The sequence below is a fragment of the Chiloscyllium plagiosum genome, unplaced genomic scaffold (assembly GCF_037043375.1).
Source record: "Chiloscyllium plagiosum isolate Xiang-an unplaced genomic scaffold, Cpla_swu_hap1 HiC_scaffold_14, whole genome shotgun sequence".
Classification (NCBI taxonomy): domain Eukaryota; kingdom Metazoa; phylum Chordata; class Chondrichthyes; order Orectolobiformes; family Hemiscylliidae; genus Chiloscyllium; species Chiloscyllium plagiosum.
The window spans coordinates 57,721,886-57,740,242 of NW_028270152.1; the positions used below are offsets into that span (position 1 = coordinate 57,721,886).

Below are 18,357 nucleotides of genomic sequence, written 5' to 3' on the forward strand. Positions count from 1 at the left end.
ATTTGTGCACTTAAAGCTCCCATCAGGTGATTTCCCTTCAATGCTACAGAAATGACCAAAGGACAAAATATGATCCACACATCAGCAATATTATGCAATGGATTTTTCTTAGTTGCATTATGATTTGGAGGTTCCGGTGTTGGACTCGGGTGTACAAAGTTAAAAATCACACAAAATCAGGTTATAGTCCAACAGGTTTATTTGGAAGCACTAGCTTTCAGAGCACTGCTCCATCATCAGGTGGTTGTGGAGTATAAGATCATAAGACAAAGAATTTATAGCAAACAGACTTGAACCTTACACCTTCAATGCATTTCTGAACTGATATGGCACCGATTATTAAAGTGCACTTGAGAATGTAACTTCAAAAGAAGTTCCAGGAATAACATATGAAAGAACTGAAACCAACATGGTCATTCTAAAAGATGAGAGACTTAACAAACATTCCAGGTCTTTTTCAATATATCATTTCAGTTGCATCATACTGTAAACTTTTGCTATAAATTATGTGTCTTACGATCTTTTACTCCACAACCAGCTCATGAAGGAGCAGCGCTCAGAAAGCTAGTGCTTCCAAATGTTGGGCTATAACCTGGCATTGTGTGATTTTTAACCTGATACATTATGGCTGTGTAAACTGTTGAATAAGCAGTGCATAGATCATATAATGGGGTGCAAACATATACACCTCGCTTTTAAATACCCGATAGGTGATATGAGCACATGTACCTGTGGAAACCACATTGTATTAATAGTTTTTAGATATAACACCCTGCACCATCGAATCTCTAAGGTAAATTTATTTAGCTGAAATTATTGTTAGCCTTGAGGAAGGAGAAACCAGTTTTGGTTCTTGCATTTCTCAATGAAAAATCGCTTGTGGAGTATTTTTTTACCTAACTTTTAATTTTTTTTGTGCATAAGTAATCATTTAAGTGGAGATTTGCAAGTGTTAAAACTTTTACTTGTTTTTATTTCATGCATGGGATGTGGGGATCACTGACTATGCGAGCAGTTATTGCTGAGGGGGCAGTTAAGAGTCAATCACATTGGTCTACATGTGACTCCAGATCCCACATCAATCCAGTAAGGATGGAGTTTCCTACCTTGAGAACCATTTTGAGAGAATTGACAAAATGGTTATGATTAGGTTCTTAATTCAATTTATTTTTTTATTGAATTCAAATTTCACCATCTCCCATGGTAGGATTTGAACCCATATCCTCAGAACATTACCTGGCTCTCTAGTGATAATATCACTATGCCATTGCCTCCCCTTTTGGGTAGAAATTCGTGGGATTAGATTTGTCCTGCTTTTAAGTAGACACAGCATACTTTGGCAATTTTCCACATTGTCAAATAGATGCTAGTGATGTAGCTGTACTGAAAAAGCTTGGCTAAGGGTGCAACAAGTTCTGGAGCACTAATCTTCACTACTCTTGCCAGAATGTTTCAGAACCCATAGCCTTTGTAGTATCCAGTACCTTCACTTGTTTCTTGATGTCATCTGAAGTGAACATAATTGGTTGAAGACTGGCATCTCTGATTACAAGGGGGACCAAAATGGATAGTCGACTTGACAATTCTGCTGGAAGTTGACCCAAATGCTTCAGGATTATCCTTTGCACTGATATGCTGGGTTCTCTCATGATTGAGGATCGCACTATTTGTGAAGCCTCCTCATTTGGTGAGTTGTTTAACTGTCAATTACCATTTATGATTGGATGTGGGTGGACTGCAGAACTTAGATATGATCATTCAGATTTGTGTGATTACTTAGTCTTATCTATTGCATCAATTTCTACTGTTTGACAAGCGAGTGGTGCTGCGTTGTAGCTTTTTCAGATTGGAATGCCTGGTGCTCCTACTGGCACACTCTTTGACAATCTCTTTTATGAACATCTCCCAACTTAACGGTAATGACAGAGTTGAGAATATATAAGCCTGTGTGATTACAGATTATAGTTGATTACAATTCTGTTGCTGCTGATTCACCAAGGTGCCTTATTGACATCCAGTCTTGAGTTGCTGCATCTATTTGAAGTCTGTTCTATTCAGCACAATGACATAGCCACACAACACGATAGGGAGTAACCTTTATGTGAAGACATAACTTTGTCCTTGCTATGACTGTGCTGCAGTGACTCATACTGATACTGTCATAGACATACACATTTGTGACAGACAGATTGGTGAAGACAATCCGGTTAGCTTTTTCTTCTCGTCGTTTCCGTCACCACCTGCTGCAGAACCAGTCTGCAGCAATGTTCTTCAGACTCAGTCAGCAGTAACACTGCCAAGCTTTTCCTGCAGTCCCCCACCTAGAGCACATTCTGTGACCTTTCCGCACTCAGAGCTTCCTCTAAGTAGTGTTTGACATCAAAGGGGGAATGATGAAAAATATGTTTACTCAGAGGGTGGTAGCAATCTGGAACTCTTTACTGTGAGCAGAAACCCTCAATTCATTTCAAAGGTATTTACATATGCACATCAAATGTTTTAATGTGCAAAGCTACAGACCAAATACCAGAAAGTAGGGTTTGGTTGTATGGCTTATCTTTCAGTTCAAGAACTGCCTCTTCTTACAGTGCCTGTAATTTAGACTTTTTTATGAATAATTAGAGGTTTCTTAAGTTAACATTTTTATTTTACTTATATTTAAGTAAAGAGTATTGTTTTAAATATTAAGTTAGAATATGTGGTTATATTCTTTACAAAATGAACCCAAACAGAAACTTTAAAATATTTATATCAAACCATGTAATCTCCTGCCATCATTGTGACTTTTGTTTTTACTTATATCAACACTTACCAGGAAAAAAAAACGCAATGCTTGTAAATCAAAACAGCGAAGATTTATTGAATTACAACCAGCCAGCATCACATTTTAAGAAAGCAATTTAATCTCATAGGTCGTTGTTGTTAACAACCAATTTGCATTACTGTCTTCTATCTCCCTGCCAGACATCTCCTGTCTATTTTATGTCTTTCTCATATCTCTATTACTTCAATATATTTTGGTTCATTTTAGATCTGGCAGTTCTTAAGTTTCAAAGATAATTCTGTTCCATTTACATCAAAATACTTTCATTGAAGGAGGCAGCAAATATTATACCAAATCTGACAGAAAATGTAGATTTGACTGGAAAAATAAGCCATATACTTGAGCTTACTTTAATTGTCATCTTCATTAATTATCACGATTGAGCTAATTTCGATCAGTTGACTGAAAAAAGAAACTTAACCTATAATGTATTATGTCTACAGGGATATGGAGGACATTGCAGATTGCTGTTTTCCTTGTTCCTTGCAATCTGCAAAGTTTACAGTTGGCCTAAATTGTGTAATGTAGGAGGACATGGGAGTTCAATCTTTAATAAAATAAAAATCACTTTGTTGACATAAAGAAGTCCAGATGAATAAAAGTAGTTTATTGTCTGAAAGCTTTCAAGAAGACAATGTCACAACAGTCTAAAACTTCACAGGAACACTATTATCTACACGTTTCCCTCCAAATAACAGACCATCCTGACTTGAACATAAATCAGTGTCACCCTTGGGTCAAAACTCCATAACTCCTTAATTAAAACCTCAGCACAATAACGTCACCAGAAACACAGGGGAGGCTCATCAAGAAGGAGTGCCATTACCTTCTCAAGGCAATTATGTATCAGCAATAAACATTCTCCTTCCAGTGTTGCTCATTGCCTGAGAACAAATTAAAATCATGCAAGTCAAAGTCATCTGAACTTAATAAGTATATTCTCATATGGCCCCTATCATCAAATAACACCCACAGCATTCAACGAGGTTGTCTGGGTCCAGATTCATTAAAAATAAATTAACACTTAAGCATTCAGATCGACCAACAGAGAACAATGCTGGATCTTCTCGAAGAGAAGGATAGACAGTTCTAAGTTAATGGGGAAAGTGCATCAATTGCTAAATGCCAATTATATGGATGCTCCAACAATGGGTTCTTCTCAGTCCCAGAAAATTCTTCAAAAAATTCACCTGTGGCTGTTTCGGAATGAGCTTCATTATAGGCACAGAATGTTCAGTCCTAATAGGGATAAGGTTGTGCACTGAGAGCTTCTTGATTTTGATTCAAATTTGGACCCACATCTAATTTTATTAGAGGACAAATTATGTGATGTCTCACAACAGATATAATGATACACCTTTCAGGGACATGATCATGATGTCATAATTGTATTATGGTATCTGGCATAATGGTAACAACACTCAGCCTTCATCTTACTGAGCTGTGGTTTTTGCTGCATGATATCCTAAGGGGAACATGGTATGGTACATCTAAATTGCTCAGCTTTAAACAAGGCACACAAGTGCTGTGATTGAGGTGTATACATGTAATTACCAAGAGCTGTCATCAAAACTCATTAAATTCTGGAGTACCATGAGACCGATACCTCATCCTTATTTTCTGAGAGCTGACCGAAGTATCATAGCATGGTAGTGGCTGATCATCAGTATATCTTACCACCCCATGCCAGGAACCATACACTAATTGTCATGAAACTGGGTCAGAACCCTGAAGTAAAGTGGACACTTTTAATTCAGAATTACAACATGGATTTAAAAAAAAAACAGATTAAGGCATTAATACTTGAACTTAATTTTCTATTCTCTGAGCTTTCAAAGCTGCTAATGAGAATTAGAATGGATAACATGCCACTTTGAAGCTATTTTTCAGAAAATCAGAACTGCTAAAAGCTTTCTAGAATATGCATTGTTCCAGAATAGAAAAATATTTGATACCAGCACACTCCAAGTAGAATTAGGATAAGTAAATTTTAAGGATTTAAATGTACCATCTCACAAACAATTGAAAGATTTATTGAGGCCACTTAGGATTATAATTTTGTCTCAAAGCCGTTATACCTGAAATATTAAGTAAGTGGTGAACAGTTTACTGGTGGAACCTGAGGACAAACTGATGGAGTACAGTTAGGGAAATTTTGAGCAGTTAGAGAAATGCTTCTAATTTCAAGAAAAAAGAACAAAAAAAGTGAAAGAGAGCAATGAGCAAAGAGAGAATGGTGTGTTCCAGGAAAACTGTGAGAAAAGGAGTTTGATCTAACACTGCTGCGAAACAGGAATGTGTGCTACAAAGACACTATTGGCACAGAATGGAGGGCAGAGGCAAATTGGTTCAGAACTTTTGTTCCAAGGTTTGACAGCATATAGATAGAAGTTTTCTTTATCACATTCAAGCAAGTGCATAGCAGTTAAACAGACCAGTTCAACATTGGACCTTACTACTGTCAAGTCATCTTTCAGCAAAGTGCACAGGTTTTACCCTCACACGTTGAAGTGCCACAGATTACAAAAGAGTGAGGACGGCAAACTTAAGTGAGTACCAATTAGTGCTGAAGGTGTAATGTAAAAACTTTCACAGCTTTAGGAAATGGTCTGACCAGATGTATATGGAATTTGAAAGGCTTATGCAGCTTGATTTTGGCCATTGAGTATGGGCACTTAAAACAGAAGCCAATTAGAAAAAAAAACCTCTGTGAATTAAATTTTCTTGAGGAATTTTAAAAAACTACATTGCTCTCCTGACAAGAATACATTTCAAGAAACAGAAAATGACCAAATCAAGGCAGGATGCCACACTGGCTGCTGACTATGAACTCATTCATAAATCTCTGTTCTACAAAAAACTGTCCCCTGTCACAGCCAGCCAACTTACAAGGAGTGAGGTAGGGAGATAAGCAGGAAATTGAGTACCCATGAGTCAGGAACATCCTGAGAACCCACTTCAGGATAGAAAAGGGTGATACTAAGTGTAGTGATTGTAATAAGATCAGCCAAATGGACTTCACAGAATATGAGTTCCCTAATTGGTGTTGTTAACCTGGTCCATTCAGGGAGCCCTGGCTGACAGAGGTAAATCAGAAGTTCTGAGAGTTAGAGTCAAAAGGTGTGGTGCTGGAAAAGCACAGCAGGTCAGGCAGCACCTGAGGAGAGGGAGAGTTGATGTTTTGGGCCTAAGCTCTGCATCACAATGTGGATTCTGCTGCTCCTTGGATACTGCCTGACCTTCTGTGCTTTTCCAGCACCACACATTTTGACTGACTCTCTAGCATCTACAATCCTCACTTTCTCCTACTCTGAGAGCTGGCTCTGAGTAAGCTAGACCAGTGTCAAGGATTCTGTCCACATGTGAATAATGGGTGACCTGGTGGCAGACACCGACCTTTCTGGTGTAATTTCACTGAGATGAAAGATGAGGCTAAGAAGCCTGTGTGATTTACAGCCAACTGCTGGAGGTGCTGAGAAAAATAACAGAGGGATTTGTCAAGGCACATGCAATCTACAAAGAATGGAAGTCAATCTGAGAGTGTAGCAGACCAGGATGTGGCTCCAATGGTCGTGAATAAACGAATGCAGATTAACTTAAACAAATTCCTGAGAGATTTTGGGATTTTCTAACCAAAGGAAAATGTGGTAGCTTTTCCTTTAAGATGGGGCAAATGAGTCTGTCGATATACTGAGGGATACCAGGGCCAGTCAAACTCTATTGGTGGGTAAAGGCAGGAGCTTCTCACCAGAGAATTCAGTCAGAGCACAGTACTAGTAAATGGGACAGAGGAGGATACATATCTATCTCCTTTTACTGGGCACCTGTAGAGTGCAGCTTTGTATCAAGAACATGATTATGGGAATCATACTACGGTTCAACTGTAGATGGGCTCAATCTGGTGGTTGCCAGTGTGGCAGGATCCAAGATAACACCGTCCTCAGTGGTCTCCAGAAGCCCATTGAAATCAAAGAGTCCTAACGCCTGGAGGAGAAATTCCTAGAATGTTCCTTTTGTAGTCATGTTGTCTGTCTATAGAAAACATCAGTGAGTGAGGTGGCACTGCAAACCTATAGGTCTGCTAATCCAAAATGACTTCTGTTTGTCGCTAAGGGATCACTTAATAACAATATTGTGTTTACTCTATTTGAATCACTTGATGGACACCAAGTAAGACAGCCTAATCAAGGAGAGACTTTTAGAAGAGAAGGAAGAATTATCCATGCTAGACTACAATGCAGAGTTACAAGAATGATGCTTGCAAGCTTGTGAAGTGCCACAGGAACATTTGAAAATATCCCAAACAGTAATAGAACAAAAGGCAGACATCAATGCCAGGGCCAAATCTTGCAGCCAGCGCTCCTCCCAACCAGGGAAATCATAGAATTCCTACAGTGTGGAAACAGACCTTAAGGCCCAACAAGTCCACACTGACCCTCTGAACAGTATTTCACCCAGACCCATTCCCTTACCTTACTATTTTGCATTTCCCCTGACTAACACACCTAAACTTACACATTCTTGAAAATTATGAGCAATTTAGCATGGCCAGTTCACCTAACCTGCACATCTTTGGACTGTGGGAGGAAACCATGGCATCCAAAGGAAACTCATGCAGACACAGAGAGAATGTGCAAACTCCACATAGACAATCACCCGAGGCTGGAATCAAACATGGATCCCTACCACTGTGAGGCAGCAGTGCTAACCACTGAACCACCGTGCCACCCCTGAAAGACCTGGTTCAGTGTCCCATACCAAGTTGCCAAAAACTTGGGAAAGTGAATTATCTGAGTGAGAAACAGAATCAGGGTTTGGTGAGGGGGTGGGGGGTTGGTGGGGGGAAGCTAGGATTCTCCCTTGTCAATATGATAAAGTAACACCACTGTTGAGAAAGGGGAAAGCAGCTAATAGTCTGTCTCACTGTCACTAACCTAGAGGAATAGGGTACCTGAGAGGATGAATTGGAGGAGGAATACGGCTGAGACCCACACAGACTCCTCTACTACTTAAGTAACTCATTCAGAAATACTAGAAAGCTTCGCCTCCTTATTCACCTTCCTAGGTACAGAATGGCAAGCAGACTTAATACAGCTAGATTGAAGGACCTCTTGATTGCTTGCGCAAAGGAAATCTCCACTTTCCTAACTCTAGACAGGTTATAACAATGTCAAATCATGCTTTTCAGATTCGAAAGCCATATGTCAATTGTTGGTGAGTTGCAGATTTATTGAATTGAATCATGTACCTAGACAATCTATTTATGTGCAAAAAATGTACTTTAAGCAACTAAAAACCCTCTTCCAGAATATATAGCCAACTCACCTCGTGGTCAGTCTCACAAACATCAAGTTTGCAAAGGCCGAAATGACGTATGTCAGACACATATTGGATCAAGGATGCGCGCTGCTCAGGGCTGTTAAGTTAGAAACAGTAGTAGAGTTCTCCATTCCCACAAGAGAATGGGACATCATAAGGGGCTCTTGGAATTTGTGGGTCCCACTGAAAGTTTGAAAGTTTGAATGACGCACCTACTTCAGAAAAAAACACAAAGTATGAACTGAGGGCTGCTTTTGAAAATCTAAAGGCCATTTTATCAAGCAAGATTATATACCTGTTTCTTTTAAACTTCTAACCTTTTGATTTCACCCCTCATTTTTAATCTATGTGTTTGAATTACTAATCCTTCTCACTTTTAGTGCTTAATAAACTCACTGCCTATGAACTCAAGAAAGCCTGATTAAATGGTTTTATTTTAAAACATAACTTCATTTGGATCTGGGAGAAGAATATCCAAAAAGTAAGATTCTTTTTCGATTCATCAGCTCACAACCAAATGGGGAGGTGGGTGAAGAAAAAGGGGAACCTCCTCACCTGGGAGTTTTAAAGTTTGGTGTATCCTGACTGGAAAGCTAACAAATTGGCAACTTTGCCTGTGATTTGGTTGTAACAAAATTAAGCTTTTTTTTTTGCAATAAATATCCTAGATGCAGAGAGGTGGAACTTTTTGGTGTATAATAAATCAAGACTTGAACTGAGTTATTACATTATTCAATGCTGCACTCAGCAACATATTTTTGAAGGAAAAACTTCAGTCATCATTGTTCAATGAGATGTTACGACAAGAAAGTTCAACACATCTATTACTATTCACTGAAGGAAATCAATATTCATTGTGGATAAAACTATTAATTAACCATACTTATTTATGCAGATAAATTCTAACTCTTCTTCACAAGACCATGATGAATAAGGTAATCCTCTGCAATATCAGATCAAACAATTTGAAGCATGTGCAATTTGTGGGGATTAGAAAAAATATACTTTCCTGCAAGTACCGCTATGCATGACTGGATGAGATTTTCAAACACAAAGCCAATTTGAAGAAAGCTGACAAAAAATGCCAGCATGTGAACACACACAGCTTACTCATATTTCTCTGAAACTCATAGATCACTCGGGTTTTAATGCATGCTTTGACATCACACTAACCTAAATTGTGCCTTTAAATGGCAGAATATTTCCAATTAACTCCCTTGAGCTTTTAACATGATAAGCTAGATATTATGTTTGTTTTTATTTTGATTGTTTTGAATAAATCTTGTGCCATTTTAATCCATTGTAATCAATGTAATTTTTTTTTCAATAATCTGTACTAAAAATGAGTATTCAAAAACATTTAGTCAGAGTCATAGAGACATACAGCACAGAAACAGACCTTTTGGTCCAACTTGTCCATGCCAACCAGATATCCTAAAACATCTAGTCCCATTTGCCAGCATTTAGCCCATATCCCTCTAAACCCTTTCTATTCATATACCCATCCAGATACCTTTTAAATGTTCTAATTGTACCAGTCTCTACCACTTCCTCTGGCACACACGTACCATCCTCTGCATGAAAATGTTACCCTTTAAGTCCCTTTGAAGTCTTTCCCCCTCACCTTAAACACATGCCTTCTAATTTCGGACTCCACCACGACAGGGAAAGGACTTTGTCTATTTACCCTATCCATTACCCTTCATGATTTTATGAACCTCTAAATGGTCAATCCTTAGCCTCTGATGCTCCAGGGAAAATAGCCCCAGTCTATTCAGTCTCTCACCTACAGCTCAAACCCTCCAACCTTGGCAATGCCCTTGTAAATCTTTTCTAAACCCTTTCAAGTTTCCTTCCTTTAAGAGGGATCCAAAATTGCAAGCAGAACAGAGGAACCCTGATTATCCCAACAAGACGGGGGAGTGGGGGGCATTATTTCGTTCGGATAATTGATTGTTCGGTTAATTGATTTCCTCGGGGGCTCGGAGTTTTCTGTAAAGTCTGCTCGCCTTTCAGGAGACGAGGCAGCACACCGTGTGCGAGCCCCCATGTCCCCTGTCCACCCCCTGCCCACCTCCAACCCTGCCCTCACCTCCTGTCTGTCCCCAACCCCATCAACCCATCCACCACCAATTCCACCCCCACTCCCTGCCCAACCCCAGTCCAAACCCATCCGTCCCCCACCCATTCCCTGATTCACCTGTTAATTGGATATAAACAGGGGGACCAGAGGTTCTGTTCACTCCAAGAGCTGGTTCTGAGGAAGTTGGATCAGTGTCAAGGACTCTCCAAGTGTGATTTGGTGATGGGATACCGGGCTCTGTGGAGATATTTCAGAGGCCATTTGGTTCTGCCTCAATAATTGGACTTCTCCAAGTGATGCCATTGATTATACTCATGAAGCCATCAGGCTGTCCAGTGAAATTCATCTTCCACACAATATTCTGTGCCCACAACATAAGCTTTCACCCTGAGTTCTCTTAATCACCTGACAGCCCATCCAGATTCCCCATCCTCTACCATGCCTCAGATCTTTGCTGAACCCACAGTGTGTGGATAGATTTGGGGAGATCGGATATCACTTGAAGTCATGATTACTGGTCCTTTTACAGGATCTTCAGAGAGAAGCTTTCCTTTATTGATCAGAGTTTTGAATATAGGAGTTGGGAGGTCACGTTGTGGCTGTACAGGACATTAGTTAGGCCATTTTTTGAATACTGTGTGCAATTCTGGTCACCATCCTATAGGAAGGATATTGCGAAACTTGAAAGAGTTCAGAAAAGATCTACAAGGATGTTGCCAGGGTTAGAGGGTTTGAACAACAGGGAGAGACTGAATAGGCTGGAGCTGCTTTCCATGGAGCATTGGAGACTGAGGAGTTTATAAAATCATGAGGGGCATAGATAGGGTAAATAGATAAGATCTTTTCCCTGATTTGGGGAGTCCAGAGGAAGTGGAAGAGGCTAGTACAACTATAACATTTAAAAGGCATCTGGATGGGTACATGAATAGGAAGGGTTTAGAAGGATATGGGCCAAATGCTGGCAATTGGGACTGAATTCATTTAGGATATCTGGTCACCATGAATGAGTTGGGCTGAAGGGTCTGTTTCTATGCTGTAAATTGGTATGACTCAATGACTAAGCACAGAAGGGATTACAACAGAGGCCATCTGCTCAACAGAATAACTTGTGCAAAGGCCATCAGGTTTCTGAGCATGTGATTCCATTACTCAGCGAGTGGCCTCCAAGAAGGGTCTTAGTTACTGAAATGCCTTACACTCCTTCCAAAGAAGTGTGAAACATGAGGACAACTGTGCCTTGGCAGGAGGCAATTCACTTGGGGGGAGGAGCAAAAAGTGAGAGATGAGGAAGAAGAGAAAGCAGAAGGAGATAATACTGAACAGTGCATGACTACCTGGCCTCCTTCTGCTTCTTTGCAGGAAAAGGACATCCCTCATTTTTCCCAAATTCTCCAGCATCAGATCTAGTTTGGCATCAATGAAACAAAGCAGTGGCCCTGCCTGGATGCCAGGCCTTTGACAGATTGTGACATCCCATTTACCTTTGATGTAGGGCAGACTTTGGCTCAAACCAGCATTCTCTCCGTCAGGGCAAACAGCAGCCTCAGTGATGGCTGCCATGTCATTATGAGCCCCATGCTTCATCAGAGTCACTGACGTTCTTAACTCCCCTGGCTCTAATTGTCAGAAAACCTGTCACCTTACCACTTACTGACTTTCCAATGAAATTCATAATTTTAAATAAACTGCACCCACTTCCCCACCCCGCCCCACCATCCCTCACCACTTCAGTGGAAATTTTCTAACTCAAAATCAGATTCAAGACAAAACATTATCAATTGTTCAGGAAAAGTGCACCAAAGACTTAAAATTAAGTTATCTGCACAGAATATAGCAAAAGAATGAAATAAACAAATCAAGGCACTTCAAATGTTATTCTTATTAGCTGGACAGTGTTGACAGGTGCTCTAGATTCTCTCTTTTTCATACTGCCCTTTCGATAACTAAGAATTTACATTGCAGATATTTACAGACCGCTGTAGATTCTCTACATACTGCTGGTCATATAAATCACACAAATAACAATCCCTTCAGCAGTACTTACACTGAATTCCAAATGAATATTGAAAAATGCAACATCTATCTTACTTAAGATTGCAGCTGTTGATATTCAAAATATATTAATACTTTTATTAAATACATTACTTTCACAAAAGATTACGCTTTGCCAACACAGTTACATTTTCTTACATAAACAAGATTTAAGTACCTTCATTATAAATAAAGCCAAAATAGGTTTTGATCCTTTGTTATGAAAATGTTATTCTTAAATGCTACAAATCAATTTCATTGGTGAAAAAAAACTGGGGCTGAGGTGGCGAAAGATCGGGTATACAATTAAGAGGTGAAGAGAAAATAATTGTACTTTTGTGCTTGTGTTTGGAATGATTTAAAATTCACAGCACAGTAAAATGTAAAAGTGCAGAATTGCACAATCACAAGATATCGCATCGTCTTTTAAACTTGTACCAAACAAAATTGAGAAAATTCACCACATGAATTTCAATTTTGAAAGAAGGTGGCTCACAACTATCTTCTCGAGGACATTTAGGGATGGGCCACAATGCTGGCCTTGCCAGCAACACTTACATTCCTCAAACAAATATTCAGCAGGTTGAAAATCATCTTTGGAGAGAGAACCAGGCTTGACATTCCAGACTGTAATGAAAGGACAGCAGCTTAACAAAAACTGCCAAACCTGCTGAATATTCCTAGTATTTTCTGTTTTCATTTCCCATTTCTGGAATCCGCAGAAATTTTGTCTTTGTTGTAGGTCATTCTGTTCTCTTTCAGCAATCAACCACAGTTTTGAAGTTTTACAAACAAAATTTTATAGGGATGTCAAAGTTCTACTTTCAGAAAAGATCTAGTCCTTGCTTGACTGATTTCTTATTGTCTGCAAGTTGTCAGACACAACCAGAGATCAGATAAAGGGCAAGACATTAGAATATGAACTCCATATGGTGCCTGAGCAAAATAATTCACTGCCAAGCGACCAGCAAGGACATTACTTAATGCAGACATGAAAATACCCAAAATTTCTGTATTGGTCCATCCTGCCTGCTTATTCTTCAGCTGTTGCAAGTGGCTGAGGAAGTTAACTTTGTTCTGTTTTGTATATTTGGCACAAGTGGCAACAATCTCTGCTGTTGCACTATCACAAGAGGGAATTTTGGTTTCTTCGACAATTTATACCACATAAAATTGTCTTCTGTATTGCCTAATTAATGGTATGTTTTGAATACTAAATTATCTTATATTATCAACATATATCTAAATGGTGGTCCTACAGATAAAGGAGAACATTATTAGGTTCACAAGAAATGATGGCAATCACAGCGTTTAAAGCGGAATGCAATGACAACACGTCATTTTGTTATTGAATTCCATGAAAAAAACTCAAATTAAGAACGAGACAGTGTTTTAAAAAAATGCTTCACACAATGAAGCATGATGATTCTGGATTCAAGTCCATAGAAGTTGCAAAATAAACAAGAATCCTTGCGTCATCTCAATTTTATTTTAACAACAGAGATAATAGCAGTAATTTTAAACTAATGTGTGTTCACTGGAATACCATTGATGTGTTATTGCTTTTCCAACATTGGGAAAAAAATCATCTGATTTCAAAAACAGCAAGCTTGGAGGCAGGAAGGGCACTTAATAAATTACGGGAAGGGGGAGAAGAAGTGGTGTACCCAAATCACAGATTGCAATGCCAAGCAGGACCAAGTTCTGGGTCAGAAAGTCCAACTGCACTAAGTTCCTGCCCTGCCACCATTTAAGCACCCCCGAAGAACTTCAACCAACACTGGTGTTCACCCAGCTTGAAGTGTGCCTTGATGTCACCATGCAGAATGTACAATTACTGACTTTGATGACTTGCGTCTTTAAGTTTTTTATCATGGATTTTTCCACAGTTTGCTTTTCACCATGTGTTGTTTTCAAAGATGATGAGTGAAACAGACAGGAAAAGACAAACTTCCAGTTCTTGAGTTCACATCCATTTTCTTTGTCTCTGTTTCTCAAAGGTAGCTACTGAAATACAGTTTAGTGAATTTTCTTGAGTGCAGTTCCATTGTCTTTCAAGTGGGCACATTATTAGATGAGCCTGGCATCTCCTAATACGTGGAATCATTATGGAAGTGTGAACTTAAATAAAGCAGTGTGGAATCAGGCCATTCAGCCCATCAAGTCCACACAGACTCTTCTCAGAGTATCCCACCCAGACCTACCTCCCATAACCTATCCCAATCACCCTGCATTTCCCATGGCTAATCCACCTACCCTGCATATATCTGGACACTTCTGGTAATTTAGCAGAGCCAATCCACCAAACCTGCACATCTTTGCACTGTGGGAAGAAACTGGACCACCCGGAAGAAACACATGCAGACATGGGGAGAATATGCAAGCTCCACACAGACAGTCGCCCAAAGGGGGGATCAAACCTGGGTTCCTGATGCTGTGAGGCAGCAATGCTAAGCACTGAGCCATTGTGCCATTCCTTTACTTTTAGATAAAAATGATAATTTCAGTGCAGATGGGTTTGTTTATTCCACATGAGTCTAATGAAGCACGTCTAAATGTAAATACTTCAGCCATTCAGGTCCATGTTTTTTTTAATTTTAAAAACAATTTGTAGTCTATTAAAAGGTCTCAGGTAGAATAATCAAACATTTGAAGTCCATGTTTATCAATGCAGTGGAGAAGGAAGGGTAAAGGTGGAGAGGATAAGTTCCTCAATTAAAAGCACATTGTGTCTAATCAAGGAAAAAGACATCAGATCGTGGGGTGACCGCTGGAGGAAATCATCCTTCCTTTGTTTCTGACTTCTCCTATCCCCATCTTCCCCAAAACCTATACCTGATAATAACCCTGCCCCTCCGACAGAATTTGCCTGTGTCCTGGTTCTGCATGATGGTGGGACTCCATTGTGCTATTTCAGTAGCAACCATGATCTTCCAATGGCATTGCTGAGCAGAATAACTTCTGGCCTCTAATTGACCAACAGTTGTCACTGCATGGGACTTCTGCCTTGCAAACACCTGGCAGTGACCTGCCTACTGCCTGGTATGTGGTTTTGTGAGCCAGTTATGAATGGCGACAGGAACAGTCTCTCACAAGATCCTCACCCACAGGTGGAGATCACTTGTGGGATGCTGACAAGACACTTATTGAGGACTGCAGATGCTGGAGAGTCAGAGTCAAGAGTGTGGTGCTGGAAAAAACACAGCAGGCCAGGCAGCATCCGAAGAGCAGAAGAGTCAACGTTTGGGGTGTAAGCCTTTCATCAGGAAGAATAGTGCATTCTCTGAAATGTGAACATGGCTTACATAGCCTCAAGGTATGGCATTGTGGGAAAAATGAAATGAAAACTGTAGCTGTAATTTCTTTCCTTTTTAATGCTGAATTGTTGGCTTGAATTTTCCTCGTTGAGCTGAGAATCAGAATTCTGGTCATTATCTGACACTATTTGCAAGCTCCTCTGGCCATGTCTATCTATCTATTTGTCACACTCAAATTCAGGAGTTAACCAATCTGCATGATCTCACTGATCCTGCTGCCCCCAGGTCAAGTTCCTTTCCTGCCCTGGGCAGATGTCTTCAAGCTGACACCGGGTGTGCAACACAGCCTTCGGGGCTCATGCTCATGGCACAAACAGTATCAATCCCCCAGACTGGCTCCTGCCACAGCTACATTGTGATTTTACTCTTGCCACTGAAATGGCTCCCCTCATAGTGCTGTGATTAATTTACTTATGTTCCTTACAGTGCTTAAGCTGGCAAGAGCCTTGTATAAATTGGACAATCACATGGACCAAGGCTCCTTGAATGCTATTTTCTTGGTATCCATAAGTACCTCACCTGCACTTACTCCCTCCTATTCCTGATCTCAGACCATATCTGAATTACCTGATATGAAGGGTGTGAATTGCTCCTGTAGCAAATTGTCCTGGTAATGTTTCCTTCTTTAATATGGTGCAAAATTTGCAGTTTGGAGTGCAGCTCTTTAACTCAGATCCAAAGTTCCTTGAGTTGTAAACAATTACGACAGATGTGTTTGCCCTGGATGACCTTGTTTTCCAGCAACTCCCACAGGCTGCAGCAGCAAACACATCCAGTCATCATCATATTTTAATTAATTAACTCCGCTTATATACTTGCTCAATAATCTCTTCTAATTGTTTTTACACCAGTATTAATCTCTCATTCACCAACCTATTCTCAAGAAAAAAAGAGAGAAATAAAAACACTAGAGACCTCAACACAAACTGAAGACCTTACCTTTATTTTGAAGACTAGACATATTCACCAAACCTACTCATTAATCAGCTATTTTCCCTGCATTAGATAGTCACGCATGCATATAAACACCATGACGCTCAGTGGCAAGATTCTCATTTCACTGTTAAAACATTGGGTGGAAAATTGAACTTTTATTTCTTGATGTCAAATATCTCACTTTTCCAATCTTGCCACATTTCCCCAACTGACTCAAAATTGCCCACATCATTTAGGGTATGGGAAGATTCTGCTTTTGTTCAAGCAAAAGAATCAAACTTTTTTTTTATTGCTATTTACCCAGAGCAATAAGCTGTTCAGAAAATCTTTCGAGCTAAATACCCTTCACTACAGAAGAGAAATAGATCAAAATTGAATACTCTGATGTCTTGATGTTACAGTTAAATGTTCATAAAAATGTTTTGAGTCAATTTCACAAAAATTACAAATTCTCCATTGATAATTTTCCACAATTTTGATCAGTGCAGATTTTCACAAGAGGGTGAAAAAGAAAGAAATACATACTAATAGAATGACAGAAGATGTAGAGATGGTAGCATCCATTTGAAAAGATGAAAGAAAATTGCCTCTGCAAACAACTTTCCATCTTATGGTGAACAAATTAAAACTACACACCCATGAACAGAGTATCTCACATTGGAAAAACAATACCTTTGTAAGTTTGTTGATGCAAACTCTCATAAATGCATCAGCATTGATGGCCCTGTCAGAAGGCTGAGTATACAAAAAAACTGTTTGAGCTGCAGCAGAAGGCTGTAGGTGAAAGAAAAATGCAATTTCAATCACTTTTGTTTCTTTGGCAATCAAATAGTGATAATGTATTTAAGTACTTTGTTCCAAACTGTCTCCCAGATACCAAGTTGTTAGAGTGAGCAGTAAAATATATATTAAGATAAGTGTATATTTCCTTTCATTCTTTTGTAATAAAGCATATAAATTCCCTATGTCAGAGGAGCTAGAGATTTATCATTTATTTTACCAATCCAAGGAATATCATTTCAAATCAAAATGCACAAACCTACAGAAATGTAATATAACAATTGAGATAATGTTAAGGGCTGAAATATGGCAGATTTCTTTTTAAATCCTATACAATCCAATAATGTTTTAATTTCCCAAATACAGTCTACACTAGATTTCAGCCCTCACCATTAATCATTTCTGTCAGATAATTCAATTAACCAATGAAGAACCTCTGTTGTATCCAGTTTTGGTGTGACAACATTGACCAAGCAATACACATTGTCATTACACAGTTCATGGGCTTCTTATGGAAAAGCCAGACTTCTTGGCTTTAAAGAGTCCAAATTGAAGTGTTCTAGTCTTTACTTTGTTTTCAGTTATTACGCATATCCTTGCAGTTGATAATAAACACGTAATCTAATAGTCACATTACACCAGTTTATAGTCCATAAGACCATAAGACCATAAGACATAGGAGTGGAAGTAAGGCCATTCGGCCCATCGAGTCCACTCCGCCATTCAATCATGGCTGATGTGCATTTCAGTTCCACTTACCAGCGTTCTCCCCGTAGCCCTTAATTCCTCTAGACAACAAGAATCTATCAATCTCGGCCTTGAAGACATTTAGCGTCCCGGCTTCCACTGCACTCCGTGGCAATGAATTCCACAGGCCCACCACTGTCTGGCTGAAGAAATGTCTCTGCATTTCTGTTCTGAAACGACCCTCTCTAATTCTAAGGCTGTGTCCACGGGTCCTAGTCTCCTCGTCTAACTGAAACAATTTCCTAACATCCACCTTTTCCAAGTCATGTATTATTTTGTACGTCTCTATTAAGTCTCCCCTTAATCTTCTAAACTCCAAC

General features: G+C 39.5%; 1 protein-coding gene across 9 annotated transcripts in view; it reads right to left on the reverse strand.

Moving 5' to 3' along the window:
- The window catches only part of LOC122559093 (contactin-4-like), a 2,514,776-nt gene that overhangs the window by 1,794,707 nt on the left and 701,712 nt on the right, over positions 1-18,357 (reverse strand). The window lies entirely within an intron of this gene.